Consider the following 6,999-nt stretch of genomic DNA (forward strand, 5'->3'; position numbering starts at 1 on the left):
TGCTGCCCATACTTGCGAACAAGTGGATACATCCCAGAGCATTTTCATCTGTGGCCCTCATGATGTGCCTTTCTGTGGATGTGCACCTCCCAGCGTGAATATAAACAGGATATCTTTGCATGACCTTATGCTGACCAAAAGGGTTTTTTGTTTTGAGACAGGGTCTCACTATGCAGTTCAGACAGGCCTTGAACTATGTAGCCCTGGTTGGCCTTGAACTCGGGGTAATCCTCCTGCCTCAGCCCCCCAAACGCTGGGATTACAGGCATGCACCACTACACCCAGCTGTGCTTACCAAAAGATTTACAGAGAACTATGAGAGAGAGAAATTCTTGAATGCATGTTTCTACAGGTAGATGAAATACATTTTTTAAATAAAAATTTTAAAATAAAATTTATTTTATCCCATTCCCCTTTAAGCCCCCTTCCCTATGTACAAAAGCTGTTTCCATTTCCCCCTTGTTTTCACTTTTTTTTGTCCCTTCTTTCCTTTCTCCCTCTCTCCTTGTTCCCCTTCCCATTTGAACACTTTCTTATGACTTCCTGACAAATACACAACAATATTGAAATGCATTTGCTTTATATAGATGAAGCCGTGGAAAGCCATATGGATGAGTCTACCATCATTCCTGTACCAGTTGGAACCCTGAGTCAAAAGAACAGGAATTCAAAAACCTTTTCAGTAAATATCTAGCATGTCCTAGTTATTTCTCTATGGTTTCTTCTGATTTCTGCCATTATACTCAAAGGTTCTGTTACAGTTACTATGATGACTCCCGGGGGAGATTTATAAATCCATTGAACATCTAGATAAAAGGAGTGTAAGGATTATAAAACAATTAGATTCAGTATCTTTTAGCAATTACTTGAAGAAATACCACAATACTATACATGGAAGATACCCCGATGAGGTGTTATTAAATACTATTACAGAGCTCCCGAAGAAGGGGATATGAGCTTTTCTATTTTGATAAGTGTATAGACTGGCAGGATAGCTCAGTGAGTTATGCAGCTGGATCACTCATGGTCCACTGAAGCCCGAATCATCGAGGATGCCACCCGCAAACATTCATATTATCCATGGTCTCAGCCTTTCTTTCTTCAAGTAGGCATGGTGCTTGATTTCAACTGATTAAGAAATGCTTTATAGTTGTGGGCAGTGGAGGGAAAGCTGGTGTTGGGGACCAAGCTAGGTGAGGAATTACTGGGGCCAGATTGTGTCCCACAGTCCTGAGGTCAATATGACCTACCTTGGGCAACAGAGAAGCACATGAAAGCTGCATACTTTCTGGCTGTGTATGGGAATAATACATAATAATAGTGCTTCTGTAGTAGGATAACATCTGCCCAGGACAATGTGAAGGAATGCTAGTTCCTTTTTAACACGGGCAGGCATTTGGGTATAGGGAAGAACCCGATCCCTTTCACACACTCCCTTATTGTGAAGTTGAACCTATTCCTTTCCCATACACGCCCCTTATAAAAGTTTAACCTATTTAGTGTTTCTCAAAATACATTTCCAACTGGTATTGCTCCTCTGAATGACCACTTCCCCAGCATCTTTCACTTGCTAATAAAAGTGGGTCCACTGGAGAGACTGTTGAGTCTGTCCACCAGAGGCAGGTTCCTCCTGGTCCTCCCCTTGTACTCTGAAATGTGTCTCTTTCTTTATTCCTTGCTGACCGCCCCCTGCAGCAGATATAAGGTAGTCTGATCAGCCCCTAGAAGGCTGGCATCAATATTTTGATTTGAAAAGATGAAAAGTTGAAGCAGACAAGTTTTTAAAGTAATTTGTAAAGCATTTACTATATCCTAAATTTGAACTCTCTGTGAATTTATATTCTGCTTTCAAACTAGTTTTGCAAATTGTATACAAATGAAAAAAGGTAGAAAGGAAGCTTTTTAAATAAATAAATGGCATTTATAAAAGATCTATATTAGAATGTAATAAATTCCTGCTCACAATTACTACTCATATTGTACAACAGACATCTTCTTTTTTCATTGCTACTAAATGGCTATAAGACTAAAAATGAACAATATTTTGAAAACCAGTGAACTGGAATGAAACAATATAAGTTTAAATGATGCAAAACTCTCCGAGATTCAGTCACCTTTTTCTTAAAGTGTTTGTCAATGACTTGTTTTCAGCATTCACATAAAGTTAATTCTGACAATTGTTTCCAACGCACTTAATGTTTTTGTGAAACAGTGGGCCCATGGAGTTCCCTATGTGGCATTTTCACTGGTATCCCCTCCAAAGGATTGGTTCTTAAAAACCTCACTGTTTGCAGTGGAGCAGAAGAGGATGAATGCATGAAAAGGAACGAGAAGAATAGTTAGAGAAGCAGAAAGAAAACAGTGTGTGGCACCACACACCCCAAAAGAGAAGGGTAATGCAGAGTAGCTATCAATGTCAAATATTCTAGTAAGTAGAAAAAAGAATGAAACATGTTAAACATTAGGTATAAAGAAATCATCTGTAACATTAAGATTTCTCAATATAGTGGTACTCGTATTTTGAGGATAACTCTTAAAGGACTCTTTTCCATACTGCTGTATGTTTTGCATCTTTGATCTCATGATAAATAAATACCTGTATCATCCTTTACCCTTGGGTCATACAAAAGTTCATAGGTGTGGTAAACACAGCACGTCTATTGTCAATACATGAGGCAATAATTCTTATATAATTTCTTGATTACACTTTTTACATTATACCTTCCTAAAAGGACACCATACATGCTGGTGCCTTGGAGGTTTTTGGCTACTTTTCAAATTGTAACTTCTGTTGCTGTTGTCCTGTGTATTCTCATACTTGAATTAACACACATCCACAAACCTTCTCTTCTATACTGTAATTAAATAGTAAACTCCAAAACAGCAAAAACCAAGTTATTTTGCTTAATACTATGTTCCTAAGACATGATACACAATAGTTTGATAAAGCTTTTTAAATGAATGATAACCCCTAATAATTGAGCATGCATATGTTAGGGGGCATTATTTACACAACTTTGTTTACTTTTCACAAACAGCACTCTCTCTCTCAAGCCAAGTTCAGATATGAGGAAGTATGTCTATGAATTTGCACAAGGTCCCACTACTGCTCAATGACATCTGTAGCTACAGGTCAACATTATAAAATTAATTCTAAGACTCCTACTTTCAACTACTATACCATGTTGGGTTTGAGAGGAAGGCAAGGATAGAGAAAAAAGAAATGAAAAGGGGCAGGTGAAACTTTCAGAGACTGTGTCTTTATTTTGTGACCCTGTAAAAATTGCAGTGAAGCTTTTTAGTCTCTTTCTCAACTACAGCCTTGAGTACTTTACTTTGTGAGTCTATTGGATCACATTAAGATCTTAATCACCTACAGCCTATGAGCTGATAGTCCTTCTTATTAATGTGTTAACCTACTAATGGAAATATTGTCTTTTGCCTGCTTGCAAATAGCTTAAGGTTTACTGTATATGCAAATTTATGTATTTTTAATGTTAACTGTGACAATACAATATTTTAACTGTATTAGTAATAACCTAGCTTTCTTCCATCATATTTCTAAGGATAAGACTAAACATAACCATTTGTTCTTTCAGAAAACAGGCAGAAATAGAATCATGCTTTTCCTTCTTGTGCATTGGAATTCCCATTGCTATTTTCTTTTGGTAAATACCCTTTCAACAAATGTTTATCTGATGTGTGACATGGAATTTTCATTCTCATGGAAAACAAATACATAACTGTCACAAATGGTGAAGAAAAATAGAATGAGGTAAGAGACATGATAGTAGGATGCTATTATTTAATATTCTCAAGAAAGACCTTACAGATAAGGCAATAAATACAGACGTGAAGGGATGATATAGGTCAAATAGGTCCAAGGGGAAGAGCATTCCAGGCAGAGGGATGATAGTGGAAAAGTCCTCAGGCAGAGACACACTTGGTATACTGGAGAAGGAAGACAGAAAAGAATTACCATGTAAAAAGTCATCGTCAGCCTGGTAATATGGATGTGGAGATTTACATAGGGCCTTATGGAACACCAGAGCTTTTGAGATGGGTAACAATTAGTGTGTACTAAGATATGAGTGCTACTGACTCTTAAAAGGCTCACTCTGCTGTGTGAGAGCAGAGTGTGTAGAAAGAAAAGAGGTGAAATATCAGAAGGACTTTGCTGTGAGACAGGTGAAAAATGGTAAGAAGTGGTAGATTAGATTCTGGTTTTATTTGAAAGGAAATAATGGCAGGATTTACTGATGGAGTTGACGTGAAGTATGAAAGAACCAAAGATGACACCAGGGTTTTTTTTAGCACTAACTGGAAGAATGGAGTTGCCATTTGACGGGATCGGAAGTACCTGAGCAGGACTTGGCAGTGCTCCAGAGTTAATTAAGTGTGAGGCTAGTGTTTAAGGAACTGGTGTGAGCTGGAGGTTCAAATTCGTTTCACACATGCCAGTAATCCCAACTACTGCGGGGGTGAAGGCAGGAGGACTAAGTTTGAGGACAGCCTGGACAACTTAGTGTGGCTCTGTCTCCAAAAAAGGAGGGGAACGTGTGGACTGGGGATTGTAACTCATTGATAGAGCACCACCAGGTTCAATCCTGTGAGGAAAAGTGGGTTTCGTTTAGGCAGAGAATGGCATTGCCTAGGAATAGAGAGCAGAGATATTCCAGTTGTGAGATTGCAATCCTAGGACACTCCAGGATTTAGAGGTTGTAAAATGAGGAACCAGAAAGAATACCAAGCCATTTAGGAAGACAATCAAAGGAATTGAATCCTGGCAGGCAAGATAAAGAACTCTGGGAAGAAAATTTTCAGCTGTCAACTGCTGCTGACAAGTGAAGTCTAAAACTGAGATTAGAGAACATGGATTGCTGATGAATTTTGGGTTAGGTTCAAGAGAGTGGAAATAAGTGTAATAGTTATGTTAAGACAGAAACGAACTATTTCTATAAAGGAGTGCAGATCAATGAGTAGTGTGGTCATATTTGGAGGTCAAGAATTTTTTTACTTTAAGATCGTAATAGCATAATTATTTTGTAAATGATAAAAGTGATCCAGCTGAGAAGGAAAAATTCATAAGGGAACAATTCTGAGTAAAATGCAATTTAATACAAAAGTGGCAAGTTTGCTCTTAGGAACTGTTTATATTTAACAGTGTTACACTGTAGTTTTAGATGTAGTAAGGTTAGGTTCTCAGTGGTACTAGATGGAAATTGTTACTACTTCCTGCTTCTTTCTTCAAAAGAAGATAATTAATTACTTCTAGGTGAGAAGGCAGTGGGTTTAGAGGATGTGAAACAGCTGGTTAAGCAGGGTAAATGGATTAAGGAAATGTCACCTGGTGGATAAGAAACACAAGTTACCGTAACTTTAATGCGGGCATGACTGTTTTTTGTCCACTGTAGGAGTACACTGTAATGAATTAACCCAGCTGTAGTTTAAGCAGGAGAGGAAAGAATGTGGGTGTTTTTAAAGGATTTACTCAGCTAGATAAACAAGTGTTTTTTAAAAATTAGTATAACATTTAATGTGTCATTTAATATATGATTCTTATGTGTGGCAATTATGTCTAATAAAGTCATCACAGACACTGATAATGGTTATGGTCCCATGAGTCTTTGGTCACATTTTCATCAGCAGAAAACATATAAACTTCTTTTATGTATTTAAAGAAACCTAGTTTAACCAAAAGCATTAATGATAAGTCTGATTGCGAATTATCTAGCATTCCTGTTTTCTCTTTAAGGCTTATCAAAGTCTTCTTAAAACAAATAAACAAGCAAAAAAAACCCCGAGGATTTAGCTCAGTGGTTCCACCGTCGGCCTCGCAAGCAAGGGCCTGAGTTCGATCCCTGGTACCCCCCCCCCAAAAAAAAAGCCTTCTTGCGAATACTAGACAGCACTTCAACACTACTGGGGGGAGGCAATTAGAAGAGCAAAATCACCAACTAAAAAAAGCACAAAATATGCAGAAAACATGGCAGTAACTATATGGTATAAAGGACAGCTGGTTAACAGTGTCCCTAAGTGCCAAATTTGGAAGGGGCGAACATAGGTGTCAGGCAAATTAAATGTTCCATCACTTTGCTCATGTCTATGAATGCTGGGTTTTTTGTATTACAAATAAATTTTACTGAATAAGGGAATTTACAAATATGGAATAACAGTGATCAACTGTATATTGCCCATATGTTGCCCATTAACTCGGTTGAGTTTGCTCTCAAATAGGAATGATAATTTCAGCAATCAGCTATTAAACAAGAAATAGAAGTACTACTGCCAGTTTTCAAAATTTGTGCACTAGACATATAGGTACTACTTTTTGAACTCTTCAAACCTGATGTTTGTTTTGGTTTTTGTGATGGCGAATGTACTATCTCACAATTTAAAATCTTAACTTTTGACAAATAAGCCTATGTAATTATTTTTTCAGTTGCGAGTTCAGCTGCTACCATCATTCCATCTCTTTATTAAATCCGTCAATAAGGTAATCTGTTGGATACCAAACATTATTTTTTGTTTCCCCCAGGAGTCTTGTTTCTTCTGAGTCGTATTTTATTTTGTCTTAGGTTAAACACCGTAGTTGCACTTCACGTTAACTGAAATCCTTTTCATCAAATCAATTGCTGCCTTACAAAGAGATCGGGGCAGAATAAGCAAGCTACTCGAATACCACCCGTTCAAAGAAAAGGTTAATTATTTGGGATATCTGGCGTTTCCCCTTCCCAATGTACACAAAACCCAATCTCGAAAAATTCCATTTAGCACACCCCTTGCCTTTATTCACAAATCAGAACCTCCAAATGCGTTTTCTTTCACCACAGGACAAGAGTAAGAACTAGAAGGGGGGGATGGAAGCTAAGTAAGACAGGTGGGAAGGGTAAGGACAAGGACCGAAGATTGGAAAGGCGGAGGCCACGCAGCTCCGCGCTCTCCCGATCGCCCTCCCCCGCCCTCGGCCGCCGCGGCCTGGAGTCCGGAACCTCCGTC

The 6,999-nt window shown here is 38.2% G+C and overlaps 1 pseudogene; it reads left to right on the top strand.

Moving 5' to 3' along the window:
- The first annotated feature begins 483 nt into the window (after positions 1-483).
- LOC104855803 lies at positions 484-1,064 on the top strand (annotated as a pseudogene).
- The last annotated feature ends 5,935 nt before the right edge of the window (positions 1,065-6,999 follow it).

The sequence above is a fragment of the Fukomys damarensis genome, unplaced genomic scaffold, assembly GCF_012274545.1.
Source record: "Fukomys damarensis isolate Sample0158 unplaced genomic scaffold, DMR_v1.0_HiC HiC_scaffold_19, whole genome shotgun sequence".
Lineage (NCBI taxonomy): Eukaryota > Metazoa > Chordata > Mammalia > Rodentia > Bathyergidae > Fukomys > Fukomys damarensis.